This window comes from Halyomorpha halys, unplaced genomic scaffold (assembly GCF_000696795.3).
Source record: "Halyomorpha halys isolate HHAL.00 unplaced genomic scaffold, Hhal_1.1 Scaffold78.1, whole genome shotgun sequence".
Taxonomy (NCBI): Eukaryota; Metazoa; Arthropoda; class Insecta; order Hemiptera; family Pentatomidae; genus Halyomorpha; species Halyomorpha halys.
In genome coordinates, this window is record NW_027108467.1 from 755,141 (window position 1) to 776,451 (window position 21,311).

The window sequence follows — 21,311 nt, forward strand, 5'->3', positions numbered from 1 at the left end:
AATCAAGCAAAATATATATATATAACAATAAAATAAGGGGATTTTACTGAGCGACGATTTAGGGAAAGAAATAGTGCCTTGCTTGGCGATATCCTGTTACCTAAGCTTCGATCGACCCACTCGGCTCCTCCCCTCCTCTGAGCCATTGATTACGTCTTTTTAGATTCTTTTCCTCGTACCGTTGAATGAGCGTATCTTCGACCAGTATTAAAACCCTTTATTATTCAGTTACGGATTTTATGAACGTTTATATTACCATTAATCCTTTACATAGTAAACTAACTTCACATAGAAAAACAAATTTATGTAACATTTGTTGAGACATAAATTGAACATTACCATTAAGTAGTCAATTTTTATTTTTAACAAAAAATTTTGCGTATGAATATACAATACAATAATAAAAAAACTTTAATTTTCAAAAATTATAAATTAAATAATTTCGGAGTTATTAATTTTTTTTTATTAGCTACTATTCTATCTACGTATTTCGTTGTATGAATGTTTGTGATTTATTTATGTTTATGCATATATCGCGTGAAAAAGGCAATATATTTTAGGTTGAGCTAATATTTTTCTTTGCTAAATCTGACCTAAAATAGTTAGCCAAAAATCATGCCTGTTCATTCCAAAAAATCCCGAAAGTATAATATTACGTTTTCCTATTCCTATTTTCCGCTAATCTTATGTTGGGTCTATACGTCTGTCACGCAAATCCATTACTTGTACTTGTAAGTAAGACTTGTAGATGCTTGGCAAACAAAGAATCACAAACGCCTGTATCCATATTCTTGTTATGTTCTCTTGCCTTTTTTCGGCTACATTCGATTTACTCTATTTTCATTATAAAAAGAAAGAAAATAAAGATAGGCGAAATAGAAGGAAACATAAATATGAGTAATGTAAGTTGTCGATGATAAAAATTCATATAAACAGTATTACATAACCTATAAATTCAACCTTCCTTCTAGAATTTCTATCAGAAACTTTTTAATTTAATTACTTACATATAATGTCTCCATAAAAATGTATTTGTGCTATATTAAATCAAAAATAAGCTGCTAAAGCTGATTCGCAAGGTTTTAAACAATGTATTTACACCGAATCAATAGAATTTTAAAATATTCCATCTTAAACAAGAGTTAATTATTGAATTAAAAGGTTGGGGAAATTATTTAATTAATTAAAACACGGAGAGGATAAATATTCATCTCTAAGTTCTAAAACGATACAAACTGAAAACAAGCGTGTGGATGGAGCACAAGCGCCCTTTGAATTTTGCCCAAAAACCGACACCAGACCGACCACAAATTCAGGCCAACTTGTACCAGCCAATCCAAATAACCGCATGCGTCGTCGCGAATTTGCCATTGTTTGGTAAACGTTTAGAGGGACCTTTACAATGGGATTCGATATAAATATATATTTTTTCAAACTCTGCTCAACTCGAATTTCGCGGATGTGGGTTGGGAAGGGTGTATTATTATGTATTATTATTTTTTTGCCATGATCTCTACGAGAGATTAAGACGTCGTCGAAGTACATGAACCGATGCTCGTTATAAACGTATATTTTAAAGGTAGGATTAGAAGGGAACTGACGGAGGTAGTGGTGTGTCCACGGCGATTTTTAGTTTTTGCTGATTTTCCGATGCTGCTTGACATAAGTAATCATTGTTTTTAAATTATGTACTTCTCCCTTTTAGGAATTGTTTGAAGGTAAGATAAGACTGCCTCTTAAAATGGGATTTCGGGGGTGGGACAAATACTATTTCAAAATCAGTTTAAATCCAGATTTTTTTATTTATCCCCTTCCTGGAAATTGTTGACATATGGTGGGGGAATTATCCTGAAGTTTTACCAGAGCAGCAGGTTCGAGTTTCCATCGCTCTGAACTAGCGGCGCTGCTTATGAGAGGTTGCTAAGGTGACACCTTGTAACTTTCTCTTGCCTACAACTGCCTCTTAGCCCAGAGGTTATCATCGTACCCTTGATTGTGCTTGGTCTACTACTATAATGAAAGAGCTATTTGCTTTACGATCACTTTATGCTTTTTTTAGTACCTAAGGTATAAAAGGTATAATTTAAGTGAGGTTCTGAAAATCTATTAATCTTATTTCTCTCACCTTAAGTTCTTGAAAAAGTGTTTGTACATTTGTAATCTAAGTATATTTAATTACTTTTCTTCTAGATTAATATTTTCAACTTTTCTTATATTGATTCTCCATTGGGTTAACGGAATCAAGGCGGAATATTTGCTTAAGGTTAGGTGGCGTGTGTGTAGACTCGAGAGGCGCTCCGTGGTTCACCCGTCCTTGTTGGCGCAACTTTGCGAGCTGCACGCGGCAATCAGTTCAACCTTTCCATTTAATTCTATCTCCTACTTTATTAGTACCCCTGTATAGATTTTTTTATAAATTATTTTTTCAATACCTTGTTTATTTTTATATTTTAGAAAAATCTGTTGGATGCACGCATTACCCAGACAGACATCATTCAACTTTTACTTACCTCTCCTTCTTTAAATTAAATTAATCTCAAGATTGAATAAATTCACGGTGTCTCACTGGTTACGGAATGCGACCACAGAGTACTGCAAGATATGCTTTAATCATATGAAGAGTGATACATACTTCTATTTCGTACTATCTACAATTTAGACTACTATGTGAAATTTCTCTCTTAGTGATCAACAACTAAAGCTTATCAGTAATAATATATTTCTTATATTCACAAACCTTAATAAGAGTAATCAATCCTTCGCCGAACGGGAAATGGGAGTGAGCAGCTAGTGCTATTCTACACGGGGTTGGGAATGCAACTTTTCCCACTTTAGTTGCAATAAGTTCGCCAGCTGTAAAATATCCCCTTATCCCCTCCTGTATGGTAGAAATGACCTGGTTGGGGGTTTACATAAAAAATAAATAAATAGTATGTTATTAAAAAATAAATAACACAAAAAAGACCCATAAATGCCCAAGTCTTATATATTTTTATTAATATTTGTAAGATAATCCTTTAAACTATTTATTTATATCCCAAAATATTCAATAAAGGGATTTATAGGACCACAAGTACTATATTGAGGAGTATAGCTTCAAATGCAGCTACATCCAAATTAGAAAAATTTTAGGAAAACGAAAAAACTTCCCATTGCCATACCGATCAGTTTTGAAAAATGTTTGTTATTTGTATCGAAAAAACTAACGTCCATGATTATTTCACTACTTCAGTAATTTTAGGTTTCTAGGAATTTAAATTTTGGATGGAGCAGGTTTTGAACCAAACTAGGTAGTTAACCACCATTTTCGGTGCAGTACACTGGATAATAATACAGGAAATATAGGAGTTATAGTTTTAATTACTGAAAAAGAAGACAGGAAAAATGTGAGTATACGATAATAGTAGAAAAAAAAAGCCTAAGGAGTAAACTAAAAATTATCAAAAAGGACCTCAAGCCCTGGGGTACCTCCAGGAGCAAATGCGGTAGAGAGGTATTGACCAGTCTAAGAATAGGTCACACAAGGCTCACCCACTCCTATCTTATCTCAAAACAAACGCCTCCGAACTGTCAGTATTGCAACAATAACTTGGCAATTAGCCATTTTCTAAGAATGCCCATATTTCACATCACACCTCAATAGCTTAGGATTAAACCCGGATATTTCAGAATCCTCGAGATGATGATAAAACTGTGAAATTGGTGTTTCAGTTTTTTAAAATTAAAAGATTTACTGAAACAAATATAACATCGGGCAGACAAGAATAAATAAATAAATAAATAAATAATAAAATTTAAAAAATCAGTAAATTAAATTAAACAAATGTAAGAAGAATTAAATAAGGTATAAATGGCGTTAATTAGCAATGATGTTTTGTGATAATAAACAAAAACAAACAAATAGAAAAAACAAGGTCAGTTTTAGACAATTTTAATTAAAAAAATGAAAATTTGACTAAAAAAATCCATTACACAAAAAAAATTAAGGAATAATTATTGTTGAGGAACTCATATAAACGTGTTGTCATTCTCGTTGTTATTAATGCACCTTTCATTCTCATCTTCATCAAGGTAGCTGTGACATCTGGCTAACACATTTTTATAATACAAAGGAATCTATGATTTTCTATTCGGGTCCAAAATGTTTCTTTAAAAGATTGTCGATATCGATATCGATTTTGCTGGACCAAGAGGTATTCTCCTACTGGTATCGAATCCGGTGACGTGTGGAATTTTTCTATTCTTCTTTGTAAACAAGAAGGTAGGTTCAAATGCACCTTCATTGTTGAGATAGTTCACCTCACCCCGAACTTCAATATCATCTACAAATCTGGATACTTTTCTATTGTAAAAGGTGAAAATATGAAAATGAAATCTGAATCAAGATGGCATGAAAACAATAAAACCTTACGTTGACACCTTATGTGTTAATGTGGAGTATGGATGGAGCTGGTTTTGCAAGAAATGCATCACTTTGATTGCACTTTTCACGAAGAAGGTGCTGGTTCTGCTCCTTATTACTTAGCAGTAAGGTGTAGTGTGTCGAGAACACCCGGAAAATAGGGGGGAAATGGGAATTTCAGAAAAAAGTGGATGGAGCTAGTTTTGAAGCTGCGCGGTTCATATGATGAATGAAATTAATCAAACTTGTTAAAGTCGCTTTAGATTAAACAGTATAAATAAAAATAATTAGTGAAATAATGTCGCACTTACGGTTAATCGATATTAGATAAAACTTTGCTCTGGCGTAGCAGGATATAACTACCTTAGATACGCATTTCTATCTCCGTATAACTTTTCGCATATGCGTTCTTTGAGACGGTTATATGAACTAAGGGGAACTTGAAATGTGTATTTCCTTTGAACTCTCGATTTCCTCCTTACTACATATTCCCGATTAATCGATTTTAGACAAATAGTTGCTATTATGGCTCAGGCATGTAACATATTCATATACTGTGATACTAACTCCGGAACTAAGGACCCGGGTCTATCCTGGCTGCGGTAGATAATTAATTTACTGTACCGTGATTCAGCCCTTTGGGTTCATGGTGCAATTCGGGGTCAATCCTGCCTTATAGAGTGGGTACCGTTAATTGGGGACAAATCTTACGGTGGAGCATGATAAAAAAACAAATCACCTCCTAACACACATCGTTGTTCAAGAACCTAATATTTTGTAGTGAATGGGAAGTTTAGAGCGTTTGTCAACTAAGTTTGTAGCAATCGGAATCTACGAGCCGTTTCTTGTCGTTTCAGTCTTGTGTGTAGATTCCAAGTAAGTCTCTTGTCAAGATGGAGTTCTAAGTACCGAATCTGTTCAACAGGCATTAGTGGAGTATTTAGAAAGGATACTGTAGGACAGGAGGGCAGAGGTTTACGACGGAGAGTAAAGGTGATCTAAAAACATTTAGGTGTGAATATCTCCTAAACAAAGCGTTTGCGGACATACCTTGAGAGGAACTTTTTTCTTGTTTTGAGGACCTTCATATTTTCAGTTTGGCCACTTAACTCTGAAACTGTGAGTGATATTAATTGATATGACAAAGATATAAATAAATCATATTAGTTATAATATATATTCGTACATATGTGTTTTCTTACGGTAATCTAATATTTCCGGAATATCAAGGCTGATATCCTTTAATAAAGTTGCTAAATGATATGGTAATCCGCTGTCTATCAAATGCCTGCTGTCTGTCAGTATGTGTTTAACAGTTAGAGGTACCTTACACTGTCTACATGTTGGTCTGGATGTTCCTGACAGTAAGCAGTCAAGGGTTAGGCGAGTGGGCCCAATATGTATAGACTGGTCAGTATTACTTCGTGTTGTCAAGGGTTGTACTGTGGGTTGTATTGTACTCTTAATTTCTCTTCTGTTGCCCCAAGTTGCCTGCCATTTATTTAATATTTATATTGTCATCAGAGGTCGTAGTGGGGACAATCTAAGCAGTCAGGTGGCGGCATCAATGATGCTTCACAATTGCTCGGGATGTCCTTGTGTCTGTCCTGGTATCCAGATGAACAATACATTGCAGTCAGTCTAATTTAACTTAAATATTATTTGATTTTAATTTTTAAAATGTGCAATCTCAGTTTTTACATTTCATTTTAGGTTATAGACCCTTTAAGTACGAGCCTTGGTTAATCCTTTAATTCGGTTTCCTTTAAAAACTCGGATTTACATTTTTTTATGATTCCCCTACTTCTCACTTTATATTTCATAGTAAAATTAAGAATTTAAAAATCCACTTTACTACTTTGGGTGTTATATTCCAGAGATAATATACCACGACATAATTATATGCTTTCTCTGTAGCTTACTGGAAATAATATATATTTTCGCACTGTCGCGTTATGTAATTCATTTTGGACCGATACTTTTGTAGTTTCCTTATAGATCTTTGGATACTTTGTGTGTAATGCAGTAGGAGGTAAAACAGTTCTGGTTTGGCAGTGAAGCGAGGTGTTGCTGAAGACTGGTGGGAGGTGAATGCTTTCGGGCAAGGTCACTCTGCCTTCCCGTCATTTGGGATTCAGATAAAATCACCACACACCAAGGTGATTTTATTCCTCTGTCTCTGGTAGTTGAACTATCTATATATTCCTCGAAGCCATTGTCGTTATTATTCTCGTCGCAGAGTATTCTCATCTTAGTTCTTCAAACAATTTAAAAAAAAAAAAAAGAAAGAAAGAGAGAATCAACGATTGTTCTTTAACGGTTTAGTTAAACTTAGCTTTAATATTACGATATTTTTTTAAATTGTTGAGGTGAAAAAAATTCCAAATAGAATATAACCTATATTATAGTTTGCTTGTACAACGTTTCGGGACATTTATCACATACTCATACACCTTAGCAATTCTAAAATTAAGTTATTTTTATTAACATTTTTTTCTATGTTATATGTGTATAATTAAAATTGTTGTAATCATATTTTGAAATCATGTCATCTATACACTTATAGTTTAATATGTTAATACTCACACTGTTATTCATATACAAGGCACTTACCCAGTGTATGATATATTTAATTTTCTTTCACATTGTTCAATATGTTAATTCAAATTATTTTTTAACACTACATTGTCTTATCTACATCTTCTTACCTATATAATATTATATTTCATCTTTCACTGTGATCCATGGTTATCAATCTACTCTTTTGTATTATTGAATTAAAGATTTTGTATAATTCCTTCTTTTCAATTTTATGTTTCTCTAACTCATCAGTTAGACTTGTTATATCATTTTATTCTATAACCCGGATGAAGACCAGAAATTCAGGTCGAAACGTTGGCATGAATAAATAATTTATTGTTTATTTATGTTCTTTTTGCTGACCGTACCCCCCGACCATTCCATTCTCCAATTGTTTTATGACTACATTAATTAAATTATTGCCTTTCACTATTGGTCCATTCTTCTATCTCTGTTGCACAAACCAATGCTTAATGATATTAGACATTACCTCTTTATATTGACATGTCCAATTTTAATTCATTGTACAATTTAAGATAGAAAGTATGATTGTACCATGTTTTCGCTGTTTTTTTAAATTTATATGGCGAATATCAAACGCATATACAGTCTCCTGTCTTTTTAGTCTTGTATGAGGATTCTATCTCTGTAGAATATCATAAACTAGTCGTAAACTATAATAAATTTACTAAAATATGAGCCCTAGTAGAGTTGTTTACGTTCTATAGTTCCCGAGGTTTATTTTTTTTAAAATCTACATTTCATGAAATATATACTGAAAAATCACTAGGTAGTGGACTCATTGAGGGGAATCTATATCTCAGGTACCACTCTTATCTTAGCACTCAAATTAAAACTAGTTTAATATACTATAAATCAGTAAGTGACAGTTATCTTCGTAGGAGTAATAGTTTTCATGACATTTGCCAAAATACATTAACAACAAGATAATTTCTAGTTATTGGGGCATAATGTTAAATTTATGAAAAACTATATCTCAGGAAGTTTTGAATGTACAGATGTCTACCAGCAACCAAATTAAACTAGGTTTAATGTACTGTAAAGTAGTTAATGACCTTTATCTTCGTAGTAGTAGTTTTTTATGATATTTTACAAAATAAATCAACAAAATGTTATTGTTTATTTTTCTAACAAAATATTAGGATTTATGAAAAGCTATATCTCAGGAAGTTTTGGATGTACAGATGTCTACCAGCACTCAAATTATAGCTAGTTTAATGTACTAAAAAGTTTTTTATGAGACTAATTCTTGTAGGAGTAGTAGTTTTCAAAACTTTTGGTAAATTAAATCGATTTATAGTTGTACAAGAGCCGAGGAGAACAAAATGCTGTAATTTCACCATCATTTTTTATTATTTTAATGACAAATATTAATAATTACTAGTCAAAATTAATGTTTGCCAAGTATAGGTTGGTAGAATAAAAAATGGCGTCTGTTTCAAAATATTAAAAAAACTCATTACTCATTCGGAGATCTATATCTTTAAAATTCCCAACAACTCTTTGGTTCATAAACCAAAGAGAATATCATTTAAAATTGAGCTATTTACGTCTAATAGTTCCCGAGATATAGCTTTTTAAAAAAGTGTCGTTTCATAAAAAATGTACTGAGAAATCTGTTTTCAGTGAATTTATTTTGACCAATCTGTTTCTCTAGATGTAGAAATGTCTGCCAGTTTAATGTACTGTATAGTAGTTGGTGACGTTTATGTTCGTAGGAGTAGTGGTTTTTATGGCATTTTACAAAATGTTAATTTTTACTTTTCGAAAAAAATATTTAGATTATGTTAAAGCTATGTCTCAGGAAGTATTAAATGTACAGATGTCTATTAGCACTCAATTTAAAGCTAGTTTAATTTGATATAAATTAGTTTATGACTTTTATCTTCGTAGGAGTAGTAGTTTTCGTGATATTTGCTAAAATAAATTGATTTACAGTTGTTCATACAAAATTTTATTTAAAAAATTCATGTTCATATGCGAATTTTCTCCTCTTAGGCTCTTGTACTACTTCTGTGCCACGCCCCTAGTCCATCATGAGACCAGCCTATTTGGCTTCACTTCTCCTGTTAGCTTGCCTCCTGCGATGCACTCCTTTCCCCTCGACTGTCTCTCGATATTGCTGTAACCTTCCCAATTAGTACTTTAATAACCTTACCAATTAGTAAGGTTATTAAAATATTATTTATTACATAAAAGTAATAAAGACTATTTTTAATAAAAATCATTACTCCGCGTCGGACACGTTTTAAAATATTTTCGTAGTGATCTGTAATTAATCCTTCAGATTTAATTAATCTTTAATGGGGTGTAGATAATAGACTGTAGATTAATGAGTGGAGATGATGGTGGGGAAAAGGGAGGGTGCGATCAGTAAATAAACAGAAAATTATTTATTCATGAATAAATAACTGTTATGTTCCGGAATAAATAATTTTTTTTTGTATTTGAGATTGTAGGTGGGAAATACTTGTTATTTTTTAATTTCGAAACTGGCTTAGCTTGCGCTTTCTATCGAAAAACTTAAAAATTAGAATTTACAACTATTATCCTACTCACTGTTCTTTACGGGTGTGAGACGAAGCCTCTTACGCTATAGGATGAACAGCGCCTTAAGGTTTTCGAAAATAAAGTATTTTGGAAGATATTAAAAAGATTAATTAACGGGATAATTCAGAAGTTTAAAGAACACCGAATTAAAGGAACTGCACCCGGTAAATACAATTCAAGTATAAGCATTGCGGCGTATAAGATGGACGTGTAAGGTTGTAGAGCTTAGTAACGAGCGGATCCCTAAAATGTTAATAAGCAGTGAACCGACAGGCAAACGTCCGAGAGGTAGACCGAAACGTAGATGGGAGGATTGCGTTAAAACTAATTTAGTAGAATTGGGTTTGGATTGGCATCTAACCTTTGGGTTCGTTAGGCCTTCATTATTATTATTGTTATTATTTTTGTTTATTTGTGGACCTCACCACCCCGACCATCTTCTCCACTTAATTAATCTTTAATTGGTGTTTAAACATAGACACATGGTTATCTTATTAATCACTTATCTTAAATTTGAACAATTTCTGTTCTGTGTCTCTAGTTAAATTTGTTTTCGTTTTTAATCGATCAAACCGTTAATCCGATTTTTATGACATTGTCATATTTCAGATTCTGACTGCTACTTTCGTCTACGCATGGGTAAATGTATTTTCTGGGTACTCGTATATTTCGAAAACTTGATAGAAATATAGATATTAGTATGAAAATGTGGAACATTATAATGGATTATTATATTTATAAAATTCCATTCACTAATGGCAAAAGTATTTTTATGGAGATTGCACGAATCTTCCCATAAATTATATTCTCGACGACAAAGCAATTTTATTAAAGAATGAAATTATAAAGTTAATTATTAATTTGAAAAATACATATCCCTAGTAGAAACAGGAGGGTTTTTGACCCACCTTTCTGGTTATGTCTGACATATGGGGAGGGGAGAGGGGGTTATTTACAGGTTACCCTATTCTAACCATGGTGCAGGGTCAAGTTTTCATTTCGTGGTACCGCCACAAAAATGAAAGTCGATCTACTGGGCCATATTCGAACCGGCGCTGCTGCAGTGACGAACTAGTCTTAAGTTGGCGCTTTAACCTGATCTGCTACTATTGGCCCTGGGGAAGCTGTTCAAACCTATGTTATGCACCTTTTTTTCAACTTGTTTAACAAATTATGAAGTAAAGCACATTTTTGTTTTATTTCATTTCCTTTTTTTTTTTTTTGTTTTAAGTTGAACATATCCTTGGTTTTAAAATGCATTTATAAATACATGTGTTATGAAGACTTGTTAATTAGGTATAGTTTATGTGTAAAAAAACATTGTGTAAGTAACGTTGTTTCTACATGAAATAATAATCGTATAACAAGCCGTAATGTGTAAAACAAATAATACAAGGAACGAAATGAGACATTAAATGCCCGGGGGTACCATTAAATGATGCAGGCCGTGTGTAACAGCTGATTGTGGCGGGAGTCATGCGCGGTAGATCCCTAGAGCAGTGGTGGGGGAACGACCTTCCCATCCATTCACTCTCCCCTCGCATTTGTGATCAGTCGGTCTTTGGCCGGCGAACGGGCTTGTTCCTAGGCTTTATTGTTTGTTGTCCTTATCATAAAACATGGAAAAAATTATATTTATTCAAAGAAAATGAGTAAAAAAATTAAGTTTATACATAAGAAAATAAAATTGAAATTTTACTAAATATTAAGGATCAGGAAGAAGTCAAATTTAAATAATACGTGACGAGAAGAAAAATCATATTTTTCGCTTTCTAACACCAGAGATTTTCTTTAAACCTAGGTTCAGTTGTTTTAAGAAAAGGATCTGAATAGAACACGTATTATTTATATTTGTTTTAATGGAGTGTTTTTAGTTGACCGTAGAATCAATATGAGAAGGTCAGTGGTGTTGTTGATAATGATACACAATTAACTTACAGACTAAAAACTGTGTAGCAAGAAATTAAGGTAGTTGGCAGATAATACTACAAGAAGATAAATTATAATATTGTAAATGTAAGAATAATATATAACAATTTAATAATTGTAATAACAATTCATAATTTAACAAATTATGAAGATGGTAAGGGGTACGGTCACAAGAAAAGAAAAATAGTTAACAACTATTTATTTGCCTCCGAGCAGAAGCAGCCCTGATGAAGCTCTACAAAGTGGGGCGAAACTTCGCCAAATAAATAGTTTTTAACTATTTTTGTTGTTTTGTGATTGCACCCCTGACCATTTTCATAACTGGAATTAATACGGTCAATTATTTATATATAACAATGTGTGAGAGGAAACAATATACATGTTAAAATGGGAACGAAGATAAAAATTATTTTACAATTCATGTAGTAAATAATTATAAATTCAACCAATGTTCTATATAAAAATAGAAATTGAAATTAACCTTATGAATAAGTGAAAGAAAATACTCAATGTGATACAATGAGCCAAAGATGTACAGTAATATAGAAAATAAATACAGGTTATAAGGTAATGTAAATAAGGGAACAATAAAATAAAGAACAGGAGGATGTAATAAGAATAAAGGAAAAAAAAATTAAATAAATAAAGGGACTCACCCGTACGGAGTACTGATAGTGGTACGAACTGAAACAGCCGCGTTAGCGAGTCACCATCTTTAACATTTTTTTTTTTAAATTTTAACCTATTTTTAGTAGTGCCAAGCGAAAATGGTAACTACTTCTAAATATAAAGTTGCGTATTGAATAAAAAGGTAGAATAAATAAGAGCTTATTAACTATAGCCAAAGTAAAGAAAAACGTGAGGTCAGAAGTATATATTTCAATTAGGACTTGTAAGAAAGTTAAAACATGGTAAACTCTGAAAATAATAATGAAGTAATAAGGAGTATTGTAAAAAATTATGTTTGAATGAATTGATTACTTTTGAATGGGCTGGGATAGGTTGTGTTTGTCATTTATATGGTTAACAGGAAAAGAATCGTAACTGTATATAAATACTTTCGGAGGGAAGTCGTTTGTGATAGTTAGGGACGGTGGTGAGAATAGAAGTATTGACGAAATTAAATGAATGTTCAGAAAGTTTGTAGGCAGAAAAATCACGGAGAGACAGACAGAATATTTATGTTGACTGTTGTGGTCTTGGAGGAGTTTATTAGTTTCGTCACTAAGATGAATTACATTCATGAGTATAATATGGGATGCGGTGTGCAACATGATAACGGTATTGTAGAGGAATAGGTTCATTATGATAAGAGCAGATATAAGAAAATTTATTGTAGGATCTGAAAGGAAGGCTTTGGTTGGGTATAGAAGAAGAAGAACGTAAGTATTTATAGATGTTATCAGAAAGAGAGGGATTGTGAGGTAATGATCGATGTAAAGAGGTAAATGAGTGGTTGTGGAGAATTCGTTGAAGAGGGATCAATGATAGGAGAGAAGTTATCTGTCAAAAGGATCTGTTTTATACGGAGGAAGTTGGAATCATGAAAAGAAGAATATAAGAGAGACAAACAATTTTTGATGTAGAGGATGTTTGGAGTGATAGTTTAAAAGTCTGCCGGAGTAAGTCCGTTCTGTGTACCACCCTGTGGATGTGGTAATGATAAGAAGATCAATAACTGGAAGAGAACAGTTAATTTCTGATTCTACTGTAAAACGTGGGCTAGGATTGTAGGAGTTGGAGGCAGATAAGATACCGGTAATTTTGACCAGGATTTAGGAATAAAAGGAGTTTGTCAACATATATTTGATAAGGATGATGTCATTAGGAAAAAGGGGAATTGTGGGATTAAGTAATTCAGCATTTTGTTACCTCGCGGGGTGTAACCGACACCGAGGGCGGTCCCCAGGCTTGCTGGAGGGTGTGACGTAAGATTGAATGCCCTACTCACATATTTTTTAGTCCTCAAAATACGACAAAAACAGTCAGTAAAAATATGTATAAAGTAAAATTTAACTGGACCCAGAATGACTTAGTTCGAAACAGCTTTTGAGGATATTAAACTATAAATTAACAGAGCATCCGATAATGTATGTAAAATATGAAGAGGGGCTGGATGAGAGATCTTTTCATCTAATAATTAAATTTTATATCACGCCTGGAGAAAGTGCCGTTGGGTATTGCTCTCCCCTTGTGACATTTTCACATTCATTGATTGTTATTTCTATGGATTAGTGTGATTATAAAGAATTTGTTTTTCTTTGTATAGGCCGTATTAACCGGTAAAATGTCGACTCAGATGGACATGTGGACTTATGTTTTATTTATTAAAGCACAACATAAATTCCTATATAATTCAAGGCTCCTGAACAAAAGGTCGATCTATCGAGTAAAATTTTCTATTTATGGAACTTTATTTAAATTTATTGCTTTGTTTAAATTCAATAATTGTATATGCATTATAAGCTCAAGCTCCCTTACCACCCAAACTCACTAATTTCTAATCTTGCTTCCTCATCCGTTCCTGAGAATCCTCCGAGACGCCTGGAAAGAAGATGGCCTCGAGGCATTTGTAAAAACGTTATTAGAGTTCTACCAATGGATAGTTTCTCTACACGCCAGTAACATAATATTATAAACTTACTGCAAATTTACTAAATGTAGAATTGTAAATCGCGATAAAATTATGAAAAAATAATTGTATACACATTTGTTTTATTAACTTCGATATCATTTTGTTTGGAAGAAATGTTAAGTGGATAAGTGAAGCCATTGTGGATTTAAAGAAAGATACGATGATTGAAGGGGACATCCGCTAGATGGGAGCACGGTATACTATCAAGGTCGCTACGTAATGTTTTCCTTGCGTTCATCGATTGGGCACTATTACAGTGTAAATGCATTCTCTGTCCATTAAACCAATCCCACCTTTTTAAATCTATAATATTTCATTTATCCTCTTTCTGTTTTTTTTTTATTATTAATTTTGAAAATTATCTATTAAAGATTAATTAAAAAAAAAAAGTTATTGTATTACTATTCTTATAAGAAAATAAATTAATTTAAATATGACAATATAACTAACCTCTACCAATGATGGCCATTTTAGCACTGCTCCTGAAAATGTCGTAGTATGGTTTAATCAGATTTGAATTGATTGCTTTCAAGTTAAGGGGCTTGTCTTTTCACTTTCATCTTGAATTGAATGGTATCCTACACCACCTACAGTGCTGGTGGTCGCCCGTCATCTACACAAGTACCCAAAGACTAATACCGTTTTGTCAAAAAAAAAAAAAAAAAAAAAAAAAACATTCAACGGCCACGTTTACCGAAAAAGAAAATCCTGTTTCACCAAGACGACGCACCGTCTCACACCTCAGCGGTTGCCATGGTGAAAATCCACGAATTACGGTTTGAACTGCTTGACCATCCGCCTTTCCAGATCTAGCCCCAAGTGACTTCTTTTCGTTCCCTCATCTAAAACTTTCGCCCGGAGGACAGAGAGTTATGTAAAATAAGGAGGCAATCACCTTTGCAGAGAAAAACGCCGAGTACTTTTTGGACGGGTTACATAGATGGGAGCATCGCTGGGAGAAATGTGTAGAATTACAAGGAGACTATTTTAAAAAATAAAAACAAAATTCAGAAAATATATCTTGTAATTTTGTTATGTCGGAGCCTGTCAGACCACACTTTCAGATGACCTCGTCTTCAATTTCTAAGATGCTCCCCATTTCCCTATACTACTAAAGTTTTGTCGATAATACTTACGGTGTGTGTTTAGTTTGGAGCTAAGATCAACTTACAGAGCGATGAGAAAAACTTCTTTTTCACTAATCTAGGTATTTATTCGGTTTCTGTAGCCGTTAGTCAACCCTGTGTATTCTAGAACCCTCCGAGGTCCGCCCAACCTCATAAAGCGGGTACTCTTAATTAGGTAACAATTTGGATGGTTAAGCTTGATATTGAAAAAGTCAATTCCTTGTATAACCGTGTTTCTAGAAATAATACTTCATGTGTTATAGATGTTCACATAATTCTTATTTTAAGTATTGTATTTTATATTGTTTTCATTTGTATTATGTTTTATGGTTTTTTATGTTGTTTGCTGTATATTAGCATAGAATGGTTGCAATTCATTCTTCAGTAAGTTAACACTTAAAACACAAGATTAATTTTTTTATTTTGTTTAGATAATTAATGTTTATTGATTGTATCCATATTGCTTTTAATAGTCCATAGTGAACAAATAGTATATTTTGTCCCTAATGGAAAAATCAAATTCGTCCTGATGGAATCCTTGAATATTTTATTTTACTAAATTGAAGTGCAAATTAAAATGCTAGGATAAAAACTTGAAACTTTTTTTTTCCTGCTTACACCATATTAAAAAAAAATACAATTTGAACAACGAGTAGTACAATTAAATGAACATTTGTATAATTTGTTTGTAAAATGGGGGGTTAGTCCGTCGTTAGATCGACGGGAGGTTACCCTCCTCCTAGTAATTATAATAATATTTAGAATAATTTTTATTTATTTTGAATTTGTTAAATACTTTGTCTTGATTTTATCCATGTTATATCATTTGTATGTCCATTTAATCGTTGTACGATTGATAAAAGTTTTTTTTAAAGTAAAAGTTAGCTGATGATTGTGGATTATATCTAGTGTATTAAATCGCTCAAGGGGAGCGTGCGGCGATAAGTTATAGAGATGTTATTTTTAAACAGATCGATAAAGTGAAACTAGAGGAGGATTGAGGTTTGGCGGGGCTAGAGGTGCCTTATTATTGATCTGTGTCCGTACACCGTACACACTCCTAATTGCTCTCTCTCTCTCTCTCTCTCTCTCTCTCTCTCTCTCTCTCTCAATGAACAGTTGTTGGCCCTCATGCTTAAATATTTCGCTCATTGTTTAATTTTGGTCTTCAATCTAATTGTGATTTTCTCCCTCCTCCAACTTATAGATCTCTGTTCTTCTGATTACGTGTTATAAATAAAATTAGATAGGCGGATATGCAGAAAGTGGCATTCTATTTACTCCAAACATCGATATTGATTCTTCCCAGAACTGTTTACGTATCATGTGCCGTTAATTTACTTTATTAATCTATTAGTAATTTTCTTAAATTCTTTATTCAATGAAATTATTTCATTTTGAAAATGGTCAGATTTGGAAACCTGTTCGTCCGATATCTTTTACGTTTTAACTTCAATAGAATATATTGTATTTATATTTAATAAATCCAAACTAATAAAAAATATACTAACCTTAATCTTTTTTTTTTGAAAAAAAAAAGATTTTTTTAAAATTTATGATTGAGGTTTAAATATTATATTACTAAATTTAGTGATAGACAGGCTGATTTAATTTAAATTTTTTACTAACATGTGTTGGGAGTATAGATAGCCATGAATATTCACCAGCTCCATATTCATCTATTTTTAAAAGTTTTAGAATAAATATAATTTATTTATGTCGCAATATTTGATTACTAATATTTATATCTTCCTTAAAACATATTAATACAAAATCAAACCTTTTAATTTTTTTTCTACAGTTTATAGGACTTAATTTATTCTTCATTTATTTTCTATGAATTATCCTGAAAAAAAAAATATTACGAAATTAAAATTATGATTTCTATTTGATCCGTCATATATATATATATATACATGATATACAATATATACGATGAATAAATCTTCGAATAATTGAGTATTTAGAGATAATGTTTTTTTATATAAATAAGCAAAAAGGTCATAAGACTGTCTAAAGCAGTGATACCCAACCGGAGTTCCGAGGGACACTAGGGCAGAGGTTTCCAAACTTTTTTCGCCACAGCGCCCATTTGGGACTGAAAACATTTTGCCCCACCCATGCTGGGCTAAAAATAATTTCGCAGCACCCCTGTCGAACTAAAAAATATTGCTACAATTCACCATTTTAATTTGTTTTTAATATTTAGATAATAGTGGGATTTCGCTCGCTTCTCCCTGGCATGCGCCTGGCTACAATAGGGTTTCTCGGGATTCTTCCTGGGGTTCCGCAAAAGAATTAATTAATAATGGTCATATATGTATATATATAAAAAGATGGTCAGGGTTGTGGTCAAAAGAAGAACAAATAGTTTATAACTATTTTAATGTCCGACGTTTCGCCCCATTTTGGTGGGTTGAACCTAATCTTTCGCTTTGAACAGCCCTGATGAAGCCCTGCAAAGTGGGGCGAAACGTCGGACATTAAAATAGTTATAAACTATTTGTTCTTTTTTTGACTGGAACCCTGACCACGTTCTTATATTTAAAAAATGGCCATACTTCGTCAACTCAACACAGTTGTCGTCCTTACCATCTCAGATTTTATTCAATTTTGCAAATTTTTCTATCTTATGTACCCTAGCCGTTCTTTGCTTTTTCAGAAAATACGGCATTGGGCACTCTATTTGCATCAAATGATGATTTATGAGTTCCGCCATTTTCCTACCGGTACCAACAGGGTTCGGGCGCCAAAATAATTTTAGAAACCTCTGTCTAAAGTAACAAACACTAATAAGAAGTTGAATTTCTAATATTTAGTGTTGAAATGTATACCTTGCTTCAACAAGGGGTATTACAAAGCTTTATAACATAGTTTTATACAATAATAACCGTTATTTATGTTGCTATTAATTAATACTTCACATATACGAATGGTTATTGATGATATCTGATTTGCATTTTTTCTTTTTTAAACTTCTATCTTTATTCGCTGTATGTTATGTATGAATATCTGAGTGATTTTTAATTTTTTCTTTTTTTTTATAGGTAATTAAACTATGGATATGAAAAAAACCCTTAATCTAGTAAAGGACATTTTATCGGTGACTGAGAACTACTTTTCTACTTTAGAGTAAGTTGGCTTTTGACTTTAATTTATTTTGAAATATCCAATATGATAGTGGAACATGATAGACTTGATGCATTTTTACATGCGTTTTTCCTTTCCTAAAATCATGAGCTTAATCTACCTTTATCAATGAATGATGTAATCAATTACGTTACATTGTATTATGAATGAGGTGTTCGAATAATCTGAAAGTATCATAAGAGAAACATTTATTGATTTTATTTATGTGGAATCCACACTGGAACGTGAATATTTCAAGGGTGCTCCTTCTTAACTGACTATTTTCAGGGTGCAACTTAAAATAATAAAATCATTCCTAAAATTAAATTAAAAAAATCAATGCTCTCAAATTAGCTCTAAAGTAAGACCACTATCGAATAAAACTTGAATGCTACAGCTATCCATCGAATTTTTTTTTTTTTTAAATAATTTATTTATTGATATTTACAACTGTATTCATATATACACATCAAGTAAATTTGCTGTAAGTGATATTATGACATGATAAAAACATGTGGAGAATCTACCCATTGATAGAACTCCAAAAATATTTCTAAAGGAGAAGATCTTCAGGCCATCTTCTTTTCAGACGCCTAGGATGATTATTAGGTAGTGAAGGAGAAGCCAGGTTAGAAACGAGTTGGTTTGGGTGCTTGGGAAGTTTATTATGGAAGGATTGGTATCTGGTCATCGAAAATATAATTTGAAAACTTAACACCAATTACAAGTCAACTGTCAACTCTCAGGCTATTAAGTAAACAGAGTTTAAAAAATCTGATACTATTACAGTGAGAAAAGGTTAGCTCTCTAATGTGACTACACCAATACATAGCACTCTGATAATGTGACTACGCCATTACTTAGCACTCTGTTAATGTGACTACTCCATTACTTAGCACTCTGATAATGTGTCTACGCCATTACTTAGCACTTTGATAATGTGACTAAGCCATTACTTAACACTGATAATGTGGCTACGCCATTACCTAGCACTCTGATAATGTGACTACACCATTAGTTAGCACTCTGATAATGTGACTACGCCGTTACTCAGCTCTCTGATAAAGTTTCACCTATAAATCGGACTTGATCATAATTTCATATCTGATACATGCACTTTCAGAATATCTTGCGGGATCGCGCATTTGATAAATTATATATTAAATCAAGTGAATGTATATATAATTTAAAAATCTAGTGCAGTGAGCTCATCATACGATTTCCACTTAACACCCCACACACGTATCCATATTTTTGTAGATTGATGGGCTGGTTATATTAATTCTATTTTGTAATTATCGGGGGAGGAGGAGGATCTATAAATCAAGGAAAGCGAAAATTATGCAACTGATAATTGGAAAAAAAAATCCGATGCTATAAAAATTAGTATTTTAAGGTTCCTCAGGGTGGGAATTACTGATATACACTCAGACCATTTTGCGGAACTAGATTATTTGTGTCCTCAAGGGATCTCAAAACGTTGATGGCAATAATCTTCCTTAATACATATTCCATATATATGTAAGTGAAAGTAAATAATAGAGTTAACATTATGTGATTCATTTTATTTTATCCACTGGCTACACTGCAATATTTATCACTATATATTACTGTTACCTAGTAAAATGGTTGCTTTTTCTTATGGAATATTAAAATAAATACCAGAAATTAAATAATTGCGCATAATATATTTATTAAGAAAAATAAAAATGATTTGACGATTGGAAACTTTGTGAGATTGGTAGTAGTGACAAATGAGCGTTGCTAACTGATAGTGTTGAGCTTTCTATCTTCCTTGCGGTTCCTTCTTCAAAGGTGAACGACCTTACTGAACATTGCTGACTTAAGTCATTCTCATTAAAAATCCTATCATGATTAGAAATATATTTAGATATTTTAATTTAGCCCATAATTTTTTAAAAATTAATTTACAGTGTTCTTTTATTTTTAGCAAAAAAAAAAGATAATAATTAATTTTTGTCTTTTTTTTTTTAAAAATAACGTATTGCAAAAATAATAACACATTTTTTTTACTAATATACAATTTTTAATAATTAAAAAAACAAACATATTCTAAATAAGGAGTTATAACAAACCTTCCTGAAACCAGGTTATCTTTATCATTAATAACAAATATATTATAACCAAGTCAACACTCTCCTGTTCCACAAAAGATGTCTAATTTATTAACAATATATCCTAAAAAAAATTTATAAACATATTACAACAACACAATAATGTATTAAATTAATTAGAGGGATAAAACAACCCCGAACGTTGTTATTGTTTATTAATGATATAAAATAAATAGTTAAAACAAGGTAGAGTACCTTTTCATTTACATGATTTAATTATACATGAAACTTTTCCAGTTGAAGATATAACTTTAGGAGTTTATTTCTGTACTTAGTGGGTAAACTTTTTTAAGTCACAGTTCAAAAAAGATTGTTTTCACCCTACGAAATTTCATTCATTGCTTTTTTGGTTAGATTTCTAAAGTGATTTTTGTTTTAGTTTATGAGATGACAAGGGTGGCAAATCCAAAGAAGTTAAAAGCATAGTGGGAAGGCGAAAAAGAAATTTCTTTTTCTTTTTTATTTCTCTGGAATTCTTAGGCCTACAACAAAAATTGCATGTTTGTAATACGATTTGATGATTTTGGCTGATCTCTCAGTTATTTAGTTTGCTAAAACCGATAATGAACTTCGTTGTGTTCCATCACGTAGAGATTTTAAGCATATTAAATGTATATAATTCCAGTCTTGTACCACTAAGATTTAGCAAATCTCTCATAGCACATGTGGTACTCCAACTTGTATGTTCTCAAATAACATCAAAATTTACCAAATAGCACAAATAGGACTTTTATAGATAAATTTGAATTTAAAATTTAAGATCTCCAATCCCACATCAACACCCTTGAAGAATGGTGCCAAAA

General features: G+C 32.2%; 1 protein-coding gene across 5 annotated transcripts in view; it reads left to right on the forward strand.

Annotated features, from left to right (window-relative positions):
• Window positions 1-21,311, forward strand: part of Tlk (Tousled-like kinase) — a 277,166-nt gene that overhangs the window by 54,079 nt on the left and 201,776 nt on the right. For 2 of the 5 annotated variants that reach the window (XM_067046797.1, XM_067046798.1), the window contains exon 2: window positions 18,292-18,376. The exons of the other annotated variants lie outside the window; for them this stretch is intronic. The gene's annotated coding sequence lies outside the window, so the exon portion shown is untranslated. The remainder of the gene's footprint in view (window positions 1-18,291; window positions 18,377-21,311) is intronic. 5 annotated transcript variants of the gene reach the window in all.